The sequence below is a fragment of the Pseudonaja textilis genome, chromosome 4 (assembly GCF_049901715.1).
Source record: "Pseudonaja textilis isolate UNSWEBS1 chromosome 4, rPseTex1.2, whole genome shotgun sequence".
Classification (NCBI taxonomy): Eukaryota; Metazoa; Chordata; class Lepidosauria; order Squamata; family Elapidae; genus Pseudonaja; species Pseudonaja textilis.
The window spans coordinates 79,550,905-79,576,954 of NC_141993.1; the positions used below are offsets into that span (position 1 = coordinate 79,550,905).

General features: G+C 39.3%; 2 long non-coding RNA genes across 2 annotated transcripts in view; one reads left to right on the forward strand and one right to left on the reverse strand.

Moving 5' to 3' along the window:
• Positions 1-772: 772 nt before the first annotated feature.
• Positions 773-2,711, reverse strand: LOC148125898 (uncharacterized). The gene is made up of 2 exons (XR_015743378.1): positions 2,421-2,711; positions 773-1,297 (listed from the first exon to the last, which is right to left on the reverse strand). It is a non-coding gene; the product is annotated as an uncharacterized LOC148125898 (long non-coding RNA).
• A 93-nt stretch (positions 2,712-2,804) lies between these two features.
• Positions 2,805-26,050, forward strand: part of LOC148125899 (uncharacterized) — a 160,407-nt gene continuing 137,161 nt past the window's right edge. The window contains exon 1 of the long non-coding RNA XR_015743630.1: positions 2,805-2,873. This is a non-coding gene — a long non-coding RNA (uncharacterized LOC148125899). The remainder of the gene's footprint in view (positions 2,874-26,050) is intronic.

Consider the following 26,050-nt stretch of genomic DNA (forward strand, 5'->3'; position numbering starts at 1 on the left):
CTCTGAGTTTCTACTTCTCTTTTAGGGGAAATATTCTGCCTTTTTAGTATATCATAAAATATTTCATTCTCCTAGGAGAGGGGTGGATTTAACTACCAACAGTAGATTGTAAGTAGTAAATTATAACAGCAACTTTTGCAGCAATGAATGAATCTACAAAACAGAAGGAATTCTGAATGGTCACTCTTGTTTTCCAGAAGATTCAGTAAGTTGAGGGAGGTCACAATTCATTTTAAAGCAAATGTATGTATAATTTACTTGGGAATAAATTTCAGACTCCAAAGGAATTTGCTCTTATATTTAAAAAATGTGTGGCCCGGAGCATCATATATAGTTGTTTTCCATGGTTTTTGATTATTTTCTTCAGAGCTTGAAGAAATGATGGGCCATAACAATTATGGCCCAACAGATTGGAGTATGTAGGAGGTAGCGGCTAGTACATAAGAAAAGGAGGTGAAGAATATAGTAACTGAGTGGGGAGTATCAAAACAGAAGTTGAACTCTATTGCATGCTGTTCCAGTAATTGCAACATTTCTGTCTGCGTAGTATTTTTTTCCACTGCCAAGTCCCAGTTCAATATCATCCTTTAAGATTGCATTATTTCATTCTGCAGTTGACTCTAGACGATTTCTGATTTTCAGTGTTTTTCTTTCCAGAACTGACATTCTTTTCAGATTTTCTCCTCTCATTGGATTTGGTTTGTAATAGCAGATTATTTTGTTGTTGTTTTCAGTCTTTATATATTTAATATAAATAAAACACTTTTTTCCCCCTCCAGTAGACCTGCAGTTCCCAGTTGTGGTTATACAGCCAATAGTCCTAAATCTAGTGGCCTGTTTGTCACCAACATCCAGGAACTCCCAACATCTACCGTTGTCTTTGTTGCCTTGGACAATGACCAATCAGTATGAGTTTCTGTAAATTACCTTTCACCATATTGTTTATGGGAGAGACACTTTTTCTGGCTCCTCCGATGAGACCTGTCCAGTATAGTTGATCCTCTGGCACAGTTGTCATTTTCCTCAGAGCATGTAAGCCTGACAACCATGTCAAAGTAGTGCCTCATCGAATCTATGAAATTCATAGAATCATAGGGCTGGAAGGGACATTCGAAATCTTCTAGTCCAGCTCAAGGCAGAAGCCTTATACTATCCAAATCAAATGGTTCTCCAGTCCAGATTTGATAACCTCCAGTGATGGAGCAACCACAACTCGAGGAGGCAAGCTTCCATTATTTGTTCTGTCAGTAAATTTCTCTTTGCTTCTAGGTTGTATCTCTCATTAACAGGCTTCCACCTAGGCTTCTGTATTGTGTTCGTCTGTGAGTCAGACTTTTACAAAAAACTGAAACAACTGTAAAAGTCTGACTCACAGACGAACACAATACAGAAGCCAGATGATGGCAGATGAAACGTTGCTACAAGTTTAAAAGCACAAGTATAATGACGTGGGAAAATACCCGAACAAAGCTGAATACCATATCTATCTATCTATCTATCTATCTATCTATCTATCTATCTATCTATCTATCTATCTATCTATCTATCTATCTATCTATCTTCATCCTTGCCTTTGAGCTTCCTGTTCCTGTGGCAAGGGCAGGTATCCTACTGGCTGCTGTCATACTCCCATGGGGCTATGCAGTCATAGCTGAGGTTGTCTGGGTGATGCAATGAAGGGCAATTGCCTATTGTGGCTGAATGGCTTTGCCCTGAAGGATAATCCCATCATGCTGGAGCTGAGGTCTTTTTGCTTTGTAGATAAGATGGCACCAAAATATCTCCTGAGGACAGGGACCTGGGGCTCAGTGTCTGTCTTTAGAAACATGTTTCTCTTTTAGGGAAAATATAATATCCTGCCTTTTTAATATTCCCTAAAAGATTTCACTCTTCTAGGGAAGGGGTGGGTGCTAACTTTCTTCACATCTATTACTTGTCCTGCCCTCTGGAGCTTTGGAGAATTAAGTCAATTTCCTCTCCTCTATGACAGTCTCTCAAGTATTAAAAAAAACAGTTTTCGTGCCACCCCCCCCCACCCCCACAATTCTTCTCTTCAATAGGCCAGGATATAGCTAATTCCCTCAGCCATCTCCCACATGCTTTTATAATACATTTATTGTATTTGTTGCTCTGATAATATCAAACCACACCTTCTGCTCATCTCAGACCCAGGGAAGGAATGGATAGGTGCTCAAAAATGCTGAATGCAGTCTCTAAGTATCTAGCTCACTTGGTGACCAGCCATAATAATTTTTCCTTCTCTTTTACCATTCCTAAATGCGACTGGATGCTACAACTATGTGGATCCAATACAGGCAAGGCAGTTACTGGATATGAGAAGGGCGGCAAATAAAAGTATAAATAAATAAACAACTAATGAATAATAAATAAAGAAGGGAAATAAATAAGTAAAGGAATACAAAATTCCACCCCTCCCGGATCGGTCCTCTGATCCAAGTCCCCGAAAATTCCCACTAAGAAGCAACGTTTTCCGTTTTCAGGAACCAGATTTTGCTACTTGGGGCATCTTTCTCTCGGTCCGGCCTCAGCTTTGCTCCGCAAGCCGTTCCTTTGCTCCTGCCTTTTCAGCTCGCCCTTCTCCCGGCTCGCTGAGGAAACTTCTCACCGCCCTTCGGCCGCTCCCCGAGGCCGGGCCGCTTCTGCCCGTTCGACCCTTTTGTAGCATAAGCACAGAACAGCCACAGAGCGGGGTGGGGCGCGGCGGGAGGGTGAGCAAGGGGGAAAAAAAACCCGCTTTCTCCCTCCCTCCCTCCCTCCCGCTTTACGGCTGCTGAAACCCCATTCCCCTCCTCCCCCCCTCCTCTGGAGAGCCCAGTGTCGTCGTACAGCGTCCGGCCTCCTTCCTTTTTAAGGTAATCGCAGCCGACCCCGAGGGGACGGGAGAGGAGATGAGGGAAGGGGGGGTGCTGAGGGAAGAGCCGAAGACCGTAGTTGGTGGGCGGAAAGTTGGAAGAAGTCCAGGCGAGGCGCGCGCTTGCTCGCTCGCAAGGGCTACTACGCAGTGGCGGCGCGCAACGTTCCGGGACCCGGTCGGCGGGAGGGCGCGCGCGTCGCTGCCGCCACTGCTGCTCTTGCAGCCGCCGCTCTCGCGAGGCAGCCGCCACTTTTATACGTGTAGCGGCGTTTCCACAGCCGGGGTTGGGCGCGGGGGGAGGAGGTTCGCACGGTTGGGCTTGGGTCGTCTTTCCCCTCTTTTTCTGGAGAGGTTAGAATGAGCCGACCCGGTTGTGAGAAGGAAGGGGGGAAGGTGGGGGGTCTCTTAGAGTCTCTCCAACACACACACTCTCTCTCTCTCTCTCTCTCTCTCTCCAAGCGGCGGAGCTCGTTTTGCACAGAGGGAGGACTGAGGAATTTTTTTTTGTTTTTCCATGAGAAGAGTTTGAAGAGAGTAAAGCCGGGTTGTCTTTATGTAGACCTGTCACGTAACCCCAGACCCCCGACTTTTTAGCAAACTGCTTCTGGTTTTCAAAAAAACAAATACACGGCGTCCCTTGTAGCCTTCAACGACCTGGCGCTCTTGTGAAGCCGGGCAACGGGATGGGAATTGTCCAGCACGACGTGGAAGATTAAAATAAGAGCAAAGGCCACGTAAAAATACCCGTGCCACGACTTCTGGCTTAACTTGGATCAACTCTGGGCCGAACCTAGGGGCGGTTGTGCAATACAACTCGGGGAAGGGAAGGATCCCTTAAGGGTTATCTGTGGTTGGTTTTGTGGAGGTTGCGTTCCGATTTTCCTACGAGATCTCTCCGAGGTAGGGCTCGGCTGAGCGTAGGCTTGCAAATCTCTCTCTCTAAATATATATTTATATAGCCAGGTTGCGAGGTTTAATCAGGGTAAGTCCTTGCTTAGCAACAATTCAGAAGTAGTTGGCCGCTGTCCTCCAGGATTTCTTTCAACGAATTTCTATCCTGGGGTTGCTTAGTGGTCTTCCATCAAACTTAACCAAGGCTGGCGCGGCGTAGCTTTCTTGAGAGCTGCCAAGGTTGGGTAGGTGCTGCCACCTACTGTGGTACAGGCCAATGATTAGATGCTATAAAAGGGGGAAAATCAGCCGGTTACTTAAATCTGATACTCTAATCAAAACCAACTCCAAATAGCATACTGTTGCCATCATAATCATTATGCTAAAACAAACAAGTAAAGGGACCACATCTTCTTTGTGGGTTTGGTTTGTTTAACCAACCTTTTTTAAGTGGTCTGTGCCAATTCCCAGGTTCATCTTTATTTTTTATTTAAATACATTTTATGTAAATACATTTTCATTAAAATACACATGAAAAATAAACATAAATGGGAAAAGAAAAGTACAGGATAAAAGAAAAAGAAAAGCACAGGCTTCCAATGTTTTCAGCATAATAAGATTAAAAAAGAAAAGAAAATTACAGTCTCAACTTTTTACTTGTTACATACTAGCCATTTCTGTAACAACAAATCAATGGGCAAATCCCAAAGTCAATATTTCTCCCCCTGTAGTTTAGAAGCAATTTTCAAGTAGAAACAAAACTACATATATTCTTTAATTAAAACAGTTAATTTTGCCATCTTTGCTTGCTCCATTACTTTTCCCATCTATTCTTTCGCTGTGAGGATTGATAAATCTTTCCATTTTTGCAGATAAATAATTCCTGCTGCAGTAAAGGTGATTTTTTTTTTCACCTTTACAGGAGCTGCAGAAAAATCTTCCTGTGGAAGCTCTGGTTATAGTTGTCGCACAGGTGCTTTTTCAAGAGGCAACTGGACTTTCTGGGTTTTTCTTGAAGATGTTTTGCTTCTCATCCAAGGAGCTTCTTGAAGGAGAAGCTAAATACCTTCAAAGGAAAACCAGAAAGTCCAGTTGCCTCTTGAAAAAGCACCTTTGGGACAATCATGACCTGGATGATTGAGAATCTCCATAGACTCTGTTTATAGATTTAGTTCGGCAAGTTTGTGCCATTTGCTTTGATCCTGGGCATTTTTTTAATTAGCATTCTGATTGCACAAGACTACTCTTGGGTTGGGTTCACTCGGTGTGCCAAACCACAGTGGCATTCAATTTTCTTTGGGTTTGATGCATTTTGAGAATCTATCAATGGTGGTTTGCTAGCCATATTTTATGATTTAGTGGGTTATGGGAACCAAAACATTTGTGGTTTATTGAATCCCCAGGGGAACCATGTTTTGCCATGCTGTTTGTCAAACACAATTACTCTTTGCATAATACATTAAACTAAAGTAGCCAACAAAAATTTAGCATTTGGTGTTGTACAGATCGGTGGCTAGTTTATGATTGAATGTGTCAGTATAAAACACGGTTTTATCTAGCGTAGATGGGATTAATATCACATGAACATATTTAATTTATGTGAAAGTAATATAAGTAGAGTTCTAGCCTGACTTTATGACTGCACAGAAATAAACCCAACACTGGATTTAATGGTTCAGTGGCAGCTTTATTAAGCCATAAGCCCAACTAACCTCAGCAATACCGTTTTAGGAGTATATACAGCAATAAAGCTATACCCTTAAGAAAATTTATTTGGGAGTAACTCGATGTCAATTAGAATATAATGAATTAGTAGCTAATTTTGAAGAAAATTAACACATCTCCAAAGGAAAGTGCTTTGGGATTGTGTAGAGAGTAAAGCTCATAGAAACAAGAAGAGTTGCATTGTTGATCCTGTTTTCTGACTAAGATAGGAAATAGGATCAGCTGGTATACATAGTCCTCGAATTACGACCACCAGTGGGTCCAAAATTTCTGTTGCTAAGTGAGACAGTTGTTACTTTTGTGGATTTTGCTCCACTTTTATGTTTCTCACTCCAGTTAAGTTGGTAACATGGTTGTTAAGTGATTCTGGCTTCCTGTTAGCCGATCTTCTGGACGTTAGTAGACCCGAGATACAAATCCACAAACCAACATACAGAGATATAGGCAATTGGTTATTTTGTACACGTAACTCACATCCCATCTGGCAGTAACGGTTTGAAATCCAAACTAGGTTAGGGCTGGAAGCATTTGCTTTCCAGCGCAAATACAGCATTACCCCACCCTCCTAATTGCAGCTACCTCCTGCGGACTGCCCTATCCTAAATCCCCATGTAACAAATGTTCCCTAATATGGGTAATTAGGCTTTTATTCCCATATCCTGCCTCTGCAGCCTTTAACGCTCTGCACCATCCCATGAGAACCCTGCCATAACAAACATCTATTCCCCCCCTCCACAAAGCATCCAGTGACATCCTTGGGGAATCCCTTGTGCAGCTTCCACATCCCAGCTACCAACGTGAGGCAGCGTGTAGGAGCCCCCATTCAGCCATCCATTCCCACTGATCAGGTTCGACGTCACATGTTGGAGGGATCCAGGTATAGAGCTCTACTGCTGATGGGCGACTGCATTTGGAGCCCGACACTTCCCCATTGACTTTGCTTGTCAGAAGGTCACAAAAGGCGATCCCATGACCCCAGGATTCTGCAACCATCATAAATATGAGTCATCTGCCAAGCGTCTGAATTTGCATCATGTATCCATGGGGACGCTGCAATGGTTGTGTGAAAAATGATCATACATCACTTTTTCAGTGCTGCTTTAATTCAAATGGTTGCTAAATGAACTATTATAAGTTGACGACTACCTGTACAGGTGGATAACCTGTTTGCATCTACTTGTAATGTGTTTGGAATCTTCATTTCCTTGTGATTGAAATAGTCTCATTAAATGTGCTTCATAAGCTCTGGTTGATTAAATTTCTGCCCATAGAATGTTTTAATGTTATCTATTAGAATAGCAAAACTTCTAGTTTTTAGTGGAAGTTTATTCCACTGAAAATAAGTAAATACTGATCTGAGTTTAGTTAAAACTAGTTCTTAATAAGAACACTTAAGTCTGCAAGATCATGCTCTTAAATGCTTGCAGCATTCAGAACATGGTTACTACCAAGTTTTATTTGCCACTGATACCGTCTTGCTATGTAACTTGCTTGGTTCCGTTTCATGCTCTATTAAATTCTGAAAAAAACTGGAAAATAATTTGGTCTGAAGTATTAATGTGTGTAATGCAAATAAATGTGATTCATCCTGCACAAAGGCTTATTGTATTTCTTTCTTTTTTTATATGCAGGATTTTAATGCTGTCCTGCATTCATTAAAATGGGACCAGATAATCTACAAATAGGCTTCATGATAATATGATTGGTGGGTTTGTCACAATAATTTTAACTTTATTGCTTAACATCATTGCCTTCATTTAGTCATCCGGAAGAGTATTTTAATTGTTTGTTTTTAATATAGTTGGGTTATGGTTTTGAAATCTGTGTGCAATTAATAATTAATTGATAACGTAGCCTTTTACATTAAATATTTTGCAGATATAGACGAATTGAACTGTATTCTACTTGTTCTCATCTAAGTATATGAATAACCTACCCTATGGAACATAGAACATAGAATAATGCAACTTTAAAATGTTATCAGAATTGCATGGCAAAAGGTATTGACAGCATAGAAGAACATTTATGTTTCATCTGTTTGCAACTTTTTAGACAAGATATAATTAGTATATCTACTGAAATAAAGGTCTAGGAAATGCAAATGCAAAGGTTTAGGATGTATTTTTTGGAGGAGGAGGGGGGGACCATTACTTTATAGGACTGAATGTGTTAAAGTTTTGCAGAGAAAACAAATACTTATTCCAAATCTTCTCAGCATTCACCCACTCTTCCCATTTAAAATTCCCACAGCTTGGACCTATGGTATACTACTTGAATGAACAAGATTGAATCCTTGTTTTGGTGAGGAAGGAAATTAGGCTCTGCATTGTTCAGCTCCTTTTACATATAATAGGTATGAATTACAGGTCTCCAGAGTTGAAAAATAATTCTGATTCTTTTCAGCTAAAGTTGCAGAGATGAACAAACAATGCCTAGAATCACCAGTTATTTTTCTTCCATTTTGTGCATATCCAAAGCTCCAATCAACCATTCCTTCACTGTTCGCATGGATGTATGCCAAAGTTTTGTGCGCCTAGATGATCTTTGACCATAACCAAAGTGTTTTATAGCAACAAATTCATACTTTTTGTTGTGATAGTCATCAAAAGCATTCAAAAACCAATGTGAAGTATTTTACCCTCAACTCTGTTCTTAAGTAAGTGCTACTAGATCCCAATACTATGATTGCAACAGTGTGTTTATGAGAAAAAGCACAGTTACAAAATTTAGACATGTTTTTTCTTCAGAATTTTTAGTTTTATAGAGATAATATATCAAAGATGCCTGCTCATATTAAGACTTTCAGAAAGTGTGGCCTTTATTCAGCATGCTTTTGATGCCTTATTATTCTATAACGTGCTAGTACATCCCTAGTGCACTGATGATGTTACCTAATTTGAGTACTGAAATGTCTACAAGAAAACAACCAAGCTTACCTCAACCCTGAGCTGCAAATATTCTCCTTTTATCAGTTTTTGTTTTTTTCAGAACAGTGGTAGGAAAATGGTCTTCCTACTCTCTATGGCAGGGATGTCAAACTCGATTTCATTGAGGGCCACATCTGGGTCATGTTTGATCTCGGGGGGCTAGGTAGGCATGGCCAGCTCGACGTTGCTTATGTCAGGGATGCCTGTGGTAGCCTGAGGGCTCTGCCAGCAAAAACTGAGCTCGGGAGGGTCACGCACGGACCTCCCAAGCTCTGTTTTGAGTGACAGAGACACCGTGGGCTGGTCCTTTGCTGCTTCCAGGGTAGCCCCACTGGCAATGAATTTGATAGCCCTGCTCTATGGTCTTCCTGGAGGGTTGCAGCCGAAAACAGAACATGTGGTCCTCCCAAGCTCTGTTTTCGCTGACAGAGGCACCGTGGGCTGGTCCTTTGCTGTTTCCAGGGTGGCCCCACTGGCCGTGAGTTCGACAGCCCTGCTCTATGGTCTTCCTACAGACCACCTATTCATTATTCCTTCCTGGGTCACCACACTGTACCTGAGTTCATTAGTTCTCATAATGGCTGAGTTTATACAATAGGCTAAGCTAGATTAAAATAGGATTATGCTCTTACCATGTTATGGAACAAGCCATTGTCTGAGAATATTTCATCAAACAAACAACCCTGTTAAGTTATAGTACCAGTATTCCTCCAGATACTATCCTAATTGAGCCTGGCAATTCTAGTTGTATGTTGAAAAGATTGTAAAGAAGGTGATCAGATGACCAATCTGATTTTATGATTTTTTTTTTTGCAGTGGTTATTAAGTGAATGTGATGGTTATAATGTGAACACCATGGCAGTTAGGCCAATGCTGCAGTTGTTAAGGAAACCTATTGTTCTCTATGGGTCAAGTTTTGCCAGAAGTAAACCTTGTTAAACAGTGACTGTGGCACACTGCAAATGACCCTAAATGCAGACCGGTTGCCAAGCATTCTTAAGTCCCATTCCCCGATATGCCATTAGAACTTCCAAATTAGATTGCAATAGCTTTTTTTTTTTTGGGGCTGTTATAACATTGAATGGTCATAAATTGAGGACTACTTGTATTTTTGGGGGGTGGACAGGGTATATGTTTTGAGCAGCCAATTGTGTTTTCTTAACCTGGATTTCCTATGTTGTTTGAATCTAGCCTTAGGCTTTTGTACTCCCCTCTAGCTATCAATCGTCCTGTGTATAATATGGAAGAACAACCTAGAGGCAACCATGTTTGTGTGGATCCACTCTTGGCTACATTTTGATTCATTGCTTTCAAGAACTCTTTGGTTTTCATATATGTTAGGTTTATCCTGTTGCATCATGCTATGGCCTAAATGAAAGGAATGAAAAAAAGTAAGCTTAACTTTATTTATTTATTTATTTGATAAAGTAATGGGTTTTTTTGCTTGCAAATGTCAGATTCTTTGTGCTATTCATGCTATTCATTGATTCCCTCTGTATGTCAGACAGATTCCTGTTATTTATATAACTTGAGTCTGTTACATCCAAAATCCTTTTATCTTCTGCAGAATAGCTGTTACATATTCTATTTTGTTGCAGTTTGGAGGATTCTAAATTGATGGGCAAAGATACGTGTGAAAACATAGGTTCCTCAAATTATAAGAGAAACATTTTCTACTGCAGTGAAGAACGCTATTGGGTATGGCCTCAATTCTTACAGCGAGACTATAGGCATCTTTTTCCTAACTAGGGTAATGCCAAAGTGACAAAATTAGGTCATGACATCCTTGCCCTATTCCAAGCCAACTGGACACAAACATGCACACAGATAAGGCTTAAAACAAGTTAAGGCAATGGCAGGCAGAGTGTTTGTGTAACTATCACATGCTTCAGTAAAGTCCCAATCACACATGAGCTGGCCTGCAAACAAGCTGCAAATAGCAAGAGTCCAAAGCAACAGATGCTAGATCATGTACTGCCAGCCCCACTGGGTAGAACAGACCAAGAATCAGTTTCACAGACAAACTAAGATTGCTTTGGTTATGTACTATGAAGTTGCTTTTTGACTCATAGCAACCTGTAAGACACAAGCTAACATATTCACACTTGTACCATTCAAGCTAACTGCTTTATTACATTCTGCCTATAATACATGTTTGCCCCTCTATACTGGATAAAGCTTCATGGAGATTGGGGTAGGGGGATATGTGTATATATGGATCTCTGGTAGCTATGCCATGATTCAAGGCTGATTTCCCTACTTGAGACCTCTTCCCTGCCTGGTTGGGTTTTTCCCAACACAACCATGTAGATTTTCTCTATGATGCTTTATCCCTAATCTGATCTTTCAGATCTTCCAACAGTGCACTAATTTCCACTGTCTCTAAATCTATTCACCTCGCAGCTGGTTGTTCTCTTTTCTTTGCTTCTACCTTCCCTGTATTAAGCCTTTTATTAAAAATGATTGTAGTAGCCGAACCTTGCCAGTCAGAATATTCTTCTTCTACCCAGGTGAGTTAGGGAGGTTTCTGTGTGAGTTGCTTATGCATACAGTGGTACCAGTTGGTATTCAACTGCTTTGAAACTCATCAAATTTGGCATTCAACACATTTTGATGCAAAAATGTGGTACTCATAGTTCATTTGATACTCACTGCACAAGCTAGAATTTGTTGATGCTGGTTACTTATACCTTATAGGAAAAAATTGGTACTCATCATTTTTGGTACTCATTGTGCCTCCAGGAACCAATTAACAATGAATACCAAGGTACTACTGTGCTTTCTAATTGTGCTAGACTTAAGCCATGTTTTTCTTCTTGTTGGTTTGATAATGGAACTTACCCCTCTGAGTCAAGATCATGTACCAAACAGATTTTGGATTACTATCAGTTAGTGTTCAAAGTAACAAGATTTCAAGAGATAAAAGATTCAGGGCTTTGTGTGTGCAGAGTTCAGGAGGCATGGTTGTTCCCAAAAGGAGTTATGCTGATCTACAGTGACTATTAAGTAGAGCCTCTTCCAGGTAGGAGCCAATCAAGGTGAGGAATGACCTTGCTGAGCAAGGAAATGCATAGAGTGCCTTTGTTCTACTTGACAAAGCATGGCATGTCCAAGGGCTGTGTGGTCACTTGAAGTCCTACCATCTGACCATAAGTGCAGTTACTTTTCATAATTGCTGATGGAGTCAGTCTTGTGTGCTAGATTGCTTATTGCTTCTTGAGGCTGTCTTCCAGTACATTCGGAGCAAACTTCTTGATGTCATTCTACTGAGTCTGAGCTGGTCATGGCAATCATAGTGTAAACTCTGCCCTTTTGAATTTGTGATTTTGCCCACAGCATGATGTTGTACATAGTACATAAGTGGAAGACTTTGTATTTCAATGTATTTGTCATGAGTGGATTCTTCTCACTCTTCCTATGGATGCCTCCTGATGCTTTCATATGATACTTAAGTCCATAGCTTCTTACTTACTAGGTGCATTGTTAAATTCCATCTTCTCCACAAATAAGCCTTGCAGATGCAGCAGTGACCATAGTGACAATGAGTCAGGGTTTTCCATTGGCTGCTTGCAGTTGTTGTGCACATGCAAAGCTGCCTTACTCATATGACAAAGTGACAGTGACTGAAGCACGGGGTTCAGCTTCCAGCACCTGTCAGTAGTCCTCTCACCATGGTTCAACAGATAGCTCTACGTTCAATCCATGGAGAACTATAGCCATTAGGAGCATACATTATTGGATAGATGGATGGGAAGATGCCTTGTTTTAATGTAAATCACTTTCCTGATTTCTTAGAGGTTTGTATTCAGTCCCATAAATCTAGGAACCAGATTTGCTAGGAATTCAAATACCGAATTGAGCTAAGGGCTCTCAAAATTCTAGCAAAGAAGTTATTGGAAAAAAACATTTCTGTTTTGAGCTACATCCATTTGTACATACCTTTAGCACACACCTAGGAGAACCTTTCACTTGGTAAAAAGTATGAACGAATTGGGAAGACTCTGACTAAGACTCACTAAACCACTTCTTGACATTTAAAGTTTGACAACCAGAACAGAAATCAAGTTGAAAGGTGAAGTCAGATAAGCTGTTAGGTGTCTTGTATGAATTCTTCACTTTTCTCTGGAGAGGATTTTTAGCAGCCATAGTAAAGCAGAAATAGAAGGTCATTGAGATAAATGAAATGTGCCTGGGTCATTCTAGATTGCTAAGTGATGCTGACATTTTTTGCGTTCTGAGCTCTTAAGATCACAAGACATTGATTGGAGAAGGCTGATTGCACAGAAATGATATGCAGGAGTTGGTCAAAAGAGCAAAGAGAATAACTTTTCAGATGTGTTTGACAAGGGCTAACTGTAGCTCCCTTTCAAAGTAATGGTAAAGAAGGTATGCTAAAAAAAAGAAAAAAGCAATGGTTCTCCTTGTGTTAGGAAAATATATTCAGTATCCAGATTTGTAGTAATTTCCTGGATGAAGATAATCTTAAAGGCTTTGCTTTCATTCACTGTCTACTCTTTATCTAACAAATAGGAAAAAGTCCTGTTTCATTTGTAACATTTTAAAAATCAAGACAGAATTCAGATCAAATGATTTTTCATACCTCTTTATCAGCATTTGTATTTTTGAAGACAGTTTTCCCTAACTTGCACAGTTGGTGAGAGTGTGCTTGCACTGACATACCATATTCATTTAGGATATTTTTTTAAAAAAACCACATTATGAGTTGTAAAACATATCACAAATTTCTGAAAAGAATGGATTTCAGGACCTGTGTTTTTAGTTGTCCTGAAAATTCAGAGATGTAAATTAGTTCATTAACAACAATGGGTTGGAAGGGAAACTACTTCTGTTGTGAAGTAAAATGGATAGTTCTATCCATGTAGTCATCAGGAGTCAAATTCAACTTGAAGGCATTTTACCATTTAAACTTTATTCTATTTATTTATTTATTTGATTTGTCAATTGCTTACAAGGTAATAGGTATAAGTAAAAACATAGTTATGAATACATGGATACATATAAGAAAAATAAAAGAGACAATAGGACAGGGACGGTAGGCACGTTGGTGCACTTATGCACGCTCCCTACAGACCTCTTAGAAAGGGGGTGAGGTCAATAGTAGACAGTCTAAGGTTAAAGTTTTTGGGGTTTGGGAAAGAAACCACAGAGTCAGGTAGAGTATTCCAGACATTGACCACTCTGTTGCTAAAGTCGTATTTCCTGCAATCAGGTTTGGTGCGGTTAACCTTGAGTTTGTATCTATTGTGTGCTCTTGTATTGTATTGTTATGGTTGAAGCTGAAGTAGTCATTGACAGGTAGGACATTGCAATGTATGATTTTATATACTATATATATATACACACACACTTGTCAGCTCTTTGACAAAATTCAAACACTCCAAGGACTATTGGAACTCTGCTTTATTGTAGTAGCTTATAATAACAGAAAGTTAGAAAAGTGACAGTTTCCCTCTGCCCCACTCTTAATACCACAGAGAACCAGTGGTATTATTTGGAGTCTCTTGCTTATGCTTCCCACTTTCCCAGGACTGAGATTTTGCTTCCTGTCTCTTTTATCTTTTAATGGCTTTTTGTATTCCTTTGCTATCACTGCCTCCCTCCATAATGTGTGACAAAGATTACAAAAAGCTTCAGATGCAAGCTTCTGTTATGGGGCAAACTTTCATTTTTGCTGTGGTGGCACAGTGGTTAGAATGCTGCATTGCAGGCTAATTCTGCTGACTGCCAATTGCCAGCAGTTCGGTAGTTCGAATCTCCCTGGCTCAAGGCTGACTCAACCTTCCATTTTTCCGATAGTCAGTAAAATGAAAACTAAGATTGTTGGGGACAATATGCTAACTCTGTAAACCACTTAGAGAGCAGCTATAAAATACCGTGAAAAGGTATATAAGTGCTATTGTTATTATTGGAAATTTACCTTTCTCTTCAATTCTGTACTATTATTTGGCCTTCAAGTTTACATAACTGTGGATGGACTTGAATTTGGGTGTTCTTCAACTCTTGATATGGGTTTCCCAGGCCTTTGTTATCATGGTCTCCTAAACTTCTGACCACAATGGCTTATTTGAGCTATCAAAGAATAGGTCAGTATTTGATTGTTTTGATTCAAGAAATGGTGAACACATCTTTGCAATATGGAATGGAATTATATCTAAACTTGGGTTCTTCTTATAGAGAGATATGGAACTAAGCACTATATTGCATCATATCCCAAACATTGTCTTTAAATAATTTAATTGCTGCCAGGATATTTGCAAATTGGTTTGCAAATTTAACAATTGCAAAGAGATCCTTTGGGGTTTTTCTAAGCAACTCTCTTACTTAAACTGTCCAACTGGTAGGAGATTGAAATTGAACGTCCAACTCCTTAAAAGATTTAACCTGCTTAATGACCTTATCATTAATCAATCAGCTAGTTGGGAACTTAAAACCCTTTCTAAAGACAATGAACACCTTTGTTTTGGAGTAGTTAAATTCAAAGAATTCTCTAGTGTAACCCAGGAATAAAACTTTTAAGACATCATTGAAGACATATAACAGGTCTCCAGACAGAATGGACACATCATCAAAGTAAAGACAAATAGTAATAAGGAAATGGATAAAGGATGGAGAATAGGATTTTGACTTGGCATCAACAGTGTCATTCATATAAAGGTTAAACAACAGTGGGACAAAGATGCAGCCTACTTTGATACTTTGCAAGTTGTGATAGATTCAGTTAAGTTGCTTATGCACTTACCCCTTGATTCGAATGGTAATATCAGGATGTTTAAAAGTAGTTTAAAGAGTAACCAGTTGATTGAAGTAGCAGTTAATTTCCTCCCATCTTTTGCATGGTCTATAAGTCTATAAAGGCAATAAAAGTGGCACCTTTAGGCAAATTGTAATGTTTCTCAGTGAGAGGGTGTTCTTTAATGCATTGGTCCATGGTAAAGCAACCAGACCTAGAGTAACTAAGAAGTTCTCAAAGGACATCTGATTCAAGTGCTTGTAATTAAACGTGGCATATAATTTTCTGGTAATGGGTAAAAGCCAGTCATTAGGGATACCCAAGGAATTATTTATAGTTGTGAAAAGAAGGGCTAGCAGAGCAGCCCCCATGCACCATGCCTATTTGTCTAATAAAAGATTTAGTGTTGAACCGCAGAAGGTCAGCCTGAGGGCATTCAGAGAGAAGTTCATCAAGAAGCTGAATCCAGACAACTCCATTTACTTTTATCTTGTCATAAATATCCTTTTTTAGAGGAGAGAATATGTGGTCAGAATAATTTTTGGTGCAGATGTTTTTGCAGAGACTCTGATGATCTCAATGTTTTAAATTTTGGATTTAGGCTTTATTTTAGGACAGAATTAGCCATCATCAACTTGACAGATGGCACTCTGGTGGAGAAAGTCAGATGGTTTGGTCATCCATGGTATCCTAGTGGCTTTATGTATTACACCAGGGGTCCCCAACCCCTTAGCTGTGCACTGGCACCGGTCAGTGGCCTTCAGGAACCAAGCTGCACAAGTGAGTAAAGCCACATCTGCACACCTGCAGGATACAGGAAGCATGTGAAATCATATACCCAGATCTGTGGGAAAACTACCTTTCATGGAACTGGTGCCCCCAAAGTTGTGGGCTGCTGTATTACACTATATAATGCAGCAGTATCCTCTTGGACTATATCTGCAGTTGGGAACTGAGAGCACAGCACTGCAATGATTTTATTTCTCTTGCAAGTTTTTGAAGTGTATTATTTGTTAGTCCTAGTTTTACCCCAGTATTGTTTAATATCCAAAGTAATCCACTGGACTGGATGTCCTCAAGTGTTTTGTAGTAGGTGTCATCTGTATTCATGTATCCAATTTATATGACCACCGATCTACCCAAGAAACACTGGGTGGCAAACAAGATAAAAGCCAACAATTCTATTAAATTGAAGAAAAAACACCAAATAAAATCATACTAATGCTAAGTAAAATCACAAAACTGATAATCACATATTAATAATTACCATGCCAGAGTCCCCATTCTAACACCCTAACCTCAAAGTCTGATAATGAAGCATCTGAAACAAGAAGCTATGCATGTTCTGAACCAATATTTAGGGTAATAGTATGGGGGATGATGACCAATGTGCTGAGATTAAATTGACAAGGTGGAGACTTTGTTCATGGCTGAGTTTTAGGTATAGATACCAAGGAATTGGATGTGAACTACCTGAGGCTTCCTACAATTTGAGGTTCCTCAAAAAGCTATCACTGGCAATGGCAGCCCCTGAATGTAGAACAGCCTAGTTATTAGCTTTGATTGACAGACAAACTGTTTCCTTTCCTGAAGAAGGACAGCTTAGTTACTGAGATTCAGGTGCTGCTAACCTCATATTTACTGTTCTGTAATGTTCTCTATATGCTTTGCATTTAGTTAATAATTTACAGCTTCTGTAGATTTCAGAATTAAAAAACTTGGTTTCACATAAGACACTATTTCTGGAAAAAAAGTGCTAGTTGGAATTAGCAAGCAAGTTGAGATGTTGCTCTAACCAACTTTGGAACAATGGTATCATATAGGTCACTTTGTTGTTTTAGGCTAGCATTGATAGCTACGGTCACCTAGAGAGAGTGTCAAGGATTACATAGCAACACGTTGGGTTTACTGACATGGAAACCTTCTCAGAGATTGGCACATTCATTCTGGAATATATTTCCCCAATCCTAAAATTCATTTCTCTGTTGAAGGCCTACCTCTTTAAACCATCTATTGACTATTCTGTGAACCATTCCTTCTTTCTCTGATTATCTAAATTCAACTGGTTATTTTATGCTGTTTTTTTATTTTTATTTTTCTTGATTGCAAAAACCCCTTCAATAAAGGTAGTCCTCAACTTAAAACAGTTCATTTATGGACAGTTTGAAATTACAACAGCACTGGAAAAAGTGACTTATGACCATTTTTCACACAACCTTTGCAACATCCCCCATGATCATGTGATCAACATTCAGATGCCTGGCAATTGGTTCATATTTATAACATTTTTATTGTCCTGGGGTTATGCGATCTCCTTTTGTCACCTTTTGTCAATGGGGAAGCCAGATCCATTTAATCATGTTATTGACTTCACAACTACTATGATTCACTTAACAACTGGATCAAGAAAGGTCATAAAATGGGGCAAAATTCACTTAACAATGGAAATGTTGGGCTCAGTTGGGGTCGTAAGTTGAGGACTACCTATATTTGCAATAATGAGATGGGGTATAACAAAGGTAGTAAATATATAAATGATCCCATTTAATAAAAGCAAGACCCATATTTTACAATCTAGCATAATCTAAGATTTTATGGAAAGAAAGCAAAATTTTAGCAATTGAGATGCAGTTTCTCTTCTGTATTGTACAAGAAGCTATGCAAGTCATATATTATAAAGACAAATGTACAACACCTGCTGAATAGTTAACAGTTAAAAAGGTTTATTTTGACAAAGCTTTAACTAGGTATCTATATAATATAATTAGTGAGGAATGGGATTTCCTCTTGATGAGAAACTCATGCGCTTAGCAGTTCTCATGTCGAGTTTAGCATATTTTATAACTTTTTGCTTGTCTTCTTTAAAGAGATGTGCTTGCTTACTAAGCACAGTGCAAGGGAAAGTTTGTGTGGCTATATGGTATCTTTACAGTGGTCTTTTGTGTTGAGTACATCATCCTGTTCTCTAGAAGTGTAATTGTTTGAGAAGGAAGATGGGGTGGGGGGGAAGAGTTATGGCACCCTACCTTCCCTTCCACTACACTATTGCATTTATTTTTTAAATTTATTTCCTAGCACATTGCAAGTGAGCCAACGGTGTTTGTGGAAAAGAACTTTGACTACATTTTGGGGGGATGAGTAAAATCGTATCGTTTTGCTAAAAGTGAGAATAGTGAAGCTGGTAGATGATAAAGATAGGTCTGCATTTCCAGTTCTTGGCCAGAAATGCTTTGCCTGCATGGGAGATATCTGTTCTTAGCTTGCATTGCTGGTTTGGTATCGATTTTTACTGTTTTCATTCATTCTTTGCAAAAATGTTTAATTAGCAGAAATGTTTATTTAACAAATACCTGTATAGTTTCCAAAAATTACTACAGTAGTTAAACGTTTGGTTGAATTATTTTAAGGTGACTGTATGTGCGTGCGTGTGTTTTAATTATTTTTAATATATTTTTATTAATTGGGATTGAATACTCCACATATCTGGAGATGTAAGGAGAACTATCAAGGTTTAGGAGCTTTTGAATGAGAGAAAACCAGTGACTTTGTTTTATTTATTTGTATACATTTACAGATCCTTGCAGAAACAATGGTTTTGGTTAATTTACTTCTTCCCATTTCCATGCTAATTTCTCTTGAATATGATGATGTTATCCATTTAGCAGTGTTTCGACTCTTGGTGATTCTATGGACCAGGTCTCTCTACATCTTCCAATCTTGCACTACATTTGAATATACAGCCTATTAATTTGTTGACACCAATGTTCTGACCCATCCTTAGCAGAAGGAAGAAACAAATTCCTTGCCATGAAAACCCTCTCTTTATTTACCTCTTGTGAATTAATTGCATTCACCCACTGAAAAGTCCAGGCAATAGTCCTTCAAAGAGTTAAGGGCAGCAACATACCGTATCAGTTCCTTGTGATAATTTCAAGACCATAAGCTCCCAGCTAAAAAGCTGCAAATTAATTTCTGGCAAGCAGTCTCTGTGGCACGAAACACAATGAGCAAAATCTTAAGAAAGATGAATTGTTGTCTCCTACAACAACCACTCCCCTTTCCTTCTATTTAGGCTGGGGCCATTCAGTGCTTTGCTTCCTGAGTCAAGTCCTTGTCCTCCATTGTTCCCCTCTTCTAAAGCTCTGTGCATATGTGCATCTGGAACAGGCCCCAGCTGTTCTTCCTTCTCACTCATATCAGCTTCCAAAGGCAGCTACTTCTCCAGTGGCTGGGAAATGCAGACGGCCTGGCTCTATCTTTGTGTTCAACACAGCATCCATCAGAGCCTTCGCCAGACCCCAGAACTGGCCCAAGTTCCTCCCCAACCTTCTCAACATCCAATTTTGCCACCAGCTCAGGTGGTAGCTGGTGGGCCACAACAACTGAATAACATTAAGCAATATATATTAGGTCAGTGTATATATTTTCAAGCCTGGCAACTTTAAGATGTGTGGGCTTCAACTCCCAGAATTCCCCAGCCAAAAGTTGCCAAGTTTGAAAAACACTTTATTAGGTTTTTATGAGCAGACACATTTCTTCTGCCTATAAAATTCTAGTTGCTCTTTTAGTCCCTGATATGAATATAAAAGCCTCTATGTGAAGGAGCCTTGCTCTTTCAATAAACTAAGTATGAGTAGAAAATTATTTAGACCTTAATCTTTCTCTTCCATAAAATAAGGTGATCAAGGAGAAGAACTATGGCTTATGGTCCTTGGCTGAGTTCATAGAGTACCCGTCCTTGTTCTGTGCTGAAATATAAAACCTGTACATACAAGCACACATAATTTTGGTGAAGCTTGTCACTTTGCCTAAGCTGGGATGGTTGATCACTCCCAGTTGCCTTCTACTAATAGCTTTCATTATAGGGAAGTCATCCATCTATTTTGAACTATGAGCCAGAAAGGTTGACTGGTAACCATACAACATGGCAGGAAAACAATGCAACCATAAAATGTAGGAGTAAAGGAGTATGCTCATGCTCATCTTTCAAACTATGTAGGACCCTTTCAAGTCCTGTACTCAGCAACCTGGAATAGCAGGTTGGAATGTAGCAACCTGCTGAGATGAGACTTGTAGGATCCAATCTGGGTTGGTCACTGGTTTGGTTTTCTGAGCATTCGGACTCGTGCTGGAGCCCAACCTCAGGGAACTTTTCTCTCACTAGACATTCTGGTGAATATGTGATTTTACTATTATAACTTTAAAAATGTGATGTATGTCAGGGTTCCAAATAACAGACCCAACACAATCAAAACTCTGAGGCCTGGAGTTTCCTCAAAGTAAGAATTTATTAGGAATGTCATATTGGCACAGCTGGTAAAAACCTGATTCTGAAGGCCCAGAGGTTTTCTCCACCCAAATAAAAACCCAAAGTTCTTGCCCTTCAGGCAATATGTCCATCACATGGTCCAATCAGGTCACAGTCCCCACTCCGGCTGGCTTTCATTCACGCCTTTCGAATGTCCTTGGTTCCCACAGGAAAGAATGTTGTTTTGGCTATACATCTCCCCCAGCTATGTCTATCTCCCACCTCATGTTCCCATAGCTCCAACCGGCCTTGCTGTGGCAGCCCTGAAGATGCTCCCAAAATAGCTTCAGGGCTGACAATGTATTTCAGATGAAACTGGGGTAGGAAGGAGGGCTTAAAAATAGAAATAGCTCTTTTAGTCCTTGTCGATATAGAATGCCTGTGTAAAATAATTCTATTCCTACTTTGTGAACTGGTGCCATTACATGCCACTTGTAAACAGTGGTGGGATTCAATTTTTTTTACTACCAGTTCTGTGGGTGTGGCTTAGTGTGCGTGGCAGGGGAAGGATACTGTAAAATCTCCAGTCAGAGGTAATATTTGCCAGTTCTCCAAACGACTCAAAATTTCTGCTACCGGTTCTCCAGAACTGGTCAGAACCTGCTGAATACCACCTCTACTTGTAACTATTTTGTTATATAACCAGATGGAAGTCTGCTTTGCGGTGGCAGGGACAGAATGTCCTCTGGTAAACATTACTTTTAATCAGATTCTTTAGGCAGACATGGGGATTAAAACAGTTAAGGTTAGGAAAAAGGGTGTGAGATGAAACTGAGGCCCCTGAAGTGACAAAGTGCAGATGACAACAGCTTCTTACTTTGCAGAATAAGTGGCTCTTAGTCCATTATGAGGCCAGGAGTGGAGAAATTACTTGAACCTTTAGACATACAAATGGCTTGAATCTTAGTTTGTGGTAGCTACCTTTCCTCATAATTAAGGGCCTCCCTATATCAGCAGTAAACATACATTATCAGAGTTGTGTCCTTCAATCTCTGACAAGTGAAGCCTCCCCCTGAGGTTGTGACCCATGATTTATTTATTTTAGATGTTACTTATCGTACAACGTATCTCAATGTGGTATTCAGCATTTGAAGAAGAATAAAATACCATGAAAAAAAGGTAAAATGCAGTGCCCAGTAATGCACTTTTGGCCCTGAATAATGCAGTAGTATCTTTATAGGATTTCAAATGCTGAGATGGATAGAAATGCTTGTCAATTATCAGTGTCCTTGGGATATGCTGTATTGGATGAATATTCTACAGAGCATTAAGAGAGTAAGTTTACAAGATCAAGGGACATACCATGACTGAAAAGTTCCTTTGATTCATTCAAATGAAATGAATATTGAAGATAAAGCATCAATAATGATATTTGGAGTACATTAGGGGAGTTTGATTCATTCAGCCCAGTTGTTATTAGTGCATAAATATTGATTAATTTTATAATGTCATCTTTATTCTGTTTCTCTTCTTTTCTTTTTTGTACTCGGTTAGTATTGTCTTTGTTAGTGTTTGGGGATAAACCCCTGAGCAGAGTGCACAGCAGCAGTCAAGCCAGGCAGCCAAATGAGAGAGAGGCTGGGCCCAAGAGTATACACACACTTGAGACAAAAACACTGTTTGTGGTTTTAAATAGGTATTTAATTCATACAGAGATTAAGAATAGTCATTCAGTCCATATGTCAGTATCCAGTTTATCAATCCAGTTACTTAGTCTTTTAAACAGTAAATACAATGTCTTTATCTGCTTGTAAATCTTCTTCTTAAGATACCTTTCTCTTAAAGACAATGCTGAATCCACAGCTCACCAAACAAACAGTCCTTGTGTTCAGTAGAGAAGTATCTTGCACAGTAGACATCTCATACAGGAGGAAACAGTATTAGGCAGACAGACAGCAGACAGACCAGAGACCAGTAACACCAGGAACTCGAGACCAGGATCAGAAACCAGGATCAGAAACCAGGAAGTGTTACGTCTCTCTCACTGCCTAATATTGCAGCCTGCAACCGCACCCATAATTATGCGATGACATTGCATTTTTTTGAGCTTAAAGCTGCAAACACTTAAAACTAGGTTTTATATATTCATTCACCCAAACCAGTTGGTGTATCCATATACCCAACATACTCCCCTTTTGGGTGACATGAATATATAATGCCTTCACAATCTGAACCCATATTTTTCACAACTCTCTAGGTGCTTGATGGCACCTTGGGCTTTAGTAAAATTATCAGCTATATTGTCCTCCGACATACAGTACTCTAGCTGTATTATTTTACTATTTACAGATTGTCTTACATTCAGATATCTCAAATCTGTACGCTTGCTCCTAGTTTTTACCGCAATACTTGTGGCCATTTGAATTGCTGCCTGATTATCCTCATGTACAACTACAGGGTAGTTTACAGTTATACCCATATCTTTTAACATTTGTATATACATAATCAACTCAGTACATGATAGAGATAAACAGGAGAATTCTGCCTCCATAGTAGACAAACTTATATGCTGTTGCCTTATAGACTTCCAGCCAATTAATGTCTTACCCAGCATTATGGCTGTTCCTGAAGTCGACTTTCTTTATCTGTTTTTATTTTAAAAATCCATTTGCAGCCAATGGGTTTTTCATTACTAGGTAATCTCACGTTTTCATACACCTTCATATCCTTCAAAGACTTCAATTCTTTATTAATAGCTGCATACCAATTTTCTTTCTCTTTAGAAGGATATCTTCTTATCTCATCCACAGTATTTGGGATTCTATTTTCCTGGCACACTGTATTAGCCTGGTATCTATCAGGCGGTCTAGAAATACGTGTAGTCCTTCTGGGTATTACTGGGCTTGGTTGAGTTACTACCTGTTCCTCATCTTCAGCTATTTCTTCCTCTAGGGGCAGTACTTCTTCCTGTACTTCTTCCTTTACATTATTTTTAAAGTTACAGGGATACTTAATGGGATTTCTGTATGATTCAATAATCACCTCGTTATAGTTATCCTGCTCTAACTTATCCCATCCTACGTGCTCTAGAAATTGGGCATTGGCACTACATAACACCTTAGATGTGCCTTTCTCCCAAAATCTATATGCCCTATGGTTAGCTTGGTAACCAACGAAGAAAAATTGTTTAGCTCTGTGTTGCCCTTTACGCCTGAGTTGTGTAGGGATATGCACCCATGCTGGTGCACCAAATGTGTGCAGGTAACTCAGATCAGGCTTCTTGCCATGCCACATGGTGAATGGTATTTCACCAGTGGTTGAGTTAACCACGTTGTTCAATAAATTATTAGCACACATTGCAGCCTCCCCCCACAAAGAATCAGGTAATCCAGAATCAGTTAACATTGTTCTAACCATTGCCTGTAGTGTTTGGCCTCTTCTCTCTATAAATGCATTGTGTTGTGGTCTGTATGGTGCAGATTTCTTATGCTCTATACCAGCTGCCTTTAATCTATTTTGGAATTTGCTGTTAACAAACTCCGTACCATTATCTGTCACCAAGGTTATCAGTTGCCGTTTAGCTTTTCTTTCTGCAAACTTTAACCAGTTGAAGAAATGTTGATATGTTTCAGTTTTGCTTTTCATTAAATAGCAAAACCCATATCTAGAGTAATGGTCCATAATGCTCAGTATATATCGAGCACCCCCCATACTGGGTTTCTTTGGACCTATAATGTCTGCAAATACTACTTCTAAAGGTTCTTTAGTTTTGAAACCATTTAGCCTATTTGCAGGCAATATTTTACTCTTATCTTCACAACAGACATTACAACGCAAATACTTATCACAGGGTTTTAACATTATTCCTTCAGATAACTCAACTGTACGTTTTAGCATTTTAAAATTTACATGCCCCAAACGCCTATGCAATAAATGGATACATTCATCATGAGGCTTGATATTATTAAATACAGTCTGTGCCTCCCCTTTCTTACTATCATGTAAGACATACAATGCTCCATTTAAAGCTGCAGTTACCTTTTTGTTATCCCTTTCCAGTATGCACTTATTATTCTTAAATGTAACCACATATCCTAGTTTATCTAATTCTCTTACAGAAAGTAAGTTCATTTTTAACTGTGGTACATACAACATGTTTATATTCTGGTTTAAACATGGACAATATGCAATACCTTCACCCTTGGCCTTGAGATGCCAACCATTTGCGAGTGATATATGCTGAGAGCTTGTAGACATTTTTATAAACTTTGTCTTATCTCTCGTGATACAGTGGGATGCTCCACTGTCCACCACCCATATATCATTCTTCATATCACAGTTGCTAAACGTGGCCAGTTCAAAGGATTTCTTTGGCTTCTTTAAATTCTGGCTTTTTCCTTTTCTACAGAATCTTGCCAAATGTCCTCTGCCTCCACAATTAAAACACTTTTTAATTGTGTATGCCGTTGAAGATAACTTCTCTTCCTCCGGGTGCTTCAGCTTGCATAGCTGGTTTCTTTCAATCTTTGAAGATAATTTCTCTTCCTTATTAGGCTTATCTTCCCTCAGCTGGTCACGTTCACTCCTTCTCCTGGCTTCTTCTAAGAGCCTGCCGGTTATCTCAGTTACTGATAAACTGTCTTTAGGCAATACCTCTAAAGCAGTCACAAACTCATCATAGCTTCGATCCAAAGAAGACAGTATGATGTATACTTGTTGCAACTCATTAAATATAAGCTCTTTTTCTTGAAATTCTTGAAAAATGCTTTTCATACAGTTTAAATGAGTTAACATGTCTCCATTCCTCTCAAGATGTGTTCTAAACAGCTTCCGTGTAAGATTGATATGAGCTCCTACACTGTCTCGAACATAAACCTTCTTGAGATTATCCCAGCAATTAGCAGCATTTTGCTCTCCACGAATATGAATCAGTTGCTGGTCTGAGAGAGTCAGTCCTATGATGCACAAAGCCTGTTCATTCTTACGTTCATAGTCCTGTATCAGTTTATAATCCTCTTCATCATTAGGATTTAAGTTTGATACATCTGGTGGGTTTGTTACTATGTCCCACAAACCTTCTCTTCGTAGAAGTAAACTACATTTCATTGACCATGAAACATAGTTTGTTCCATCTAGTCTGGATATCATGGACAGATGTGGCAAATTTACTTGTGCCATTGCTCTGCAGAAAAATAACTATTCAACAAACAGTTTGTCTTTACAGCAATGTGTAACTCTTGACCAAAACTCTCACTGGTATATCCTGGTTAGCTAGACTGTGCACGCTGCTGGGCCCATAACCAATGTTAGTGTTTGGGGATAAACCCCTGAGCAGAGTGCACAGCAGCAGTCAAGCCAGGCAGCCAAATGAGAGAGAGGCTGGGCCCAAGAGTATACACACACTTGAGACAAAAACACTGTTTGTGGTTTTAAATAGGTATTTAATTCATACAGAGATTAAGAATAGTCATTCAGTCCATATGTCAGTATCCAGTTTATCAATCCAGTTACTTAGTCTTTTAAACAGTAAATACAATGTCTTTATCTGCTTGTAAATCTTCTTCTTAAGATACCTTTCTCTTAAAGACAATGCTGAATCCACAGCTCACCAAACAAACAGTCCTTGTGTTCAG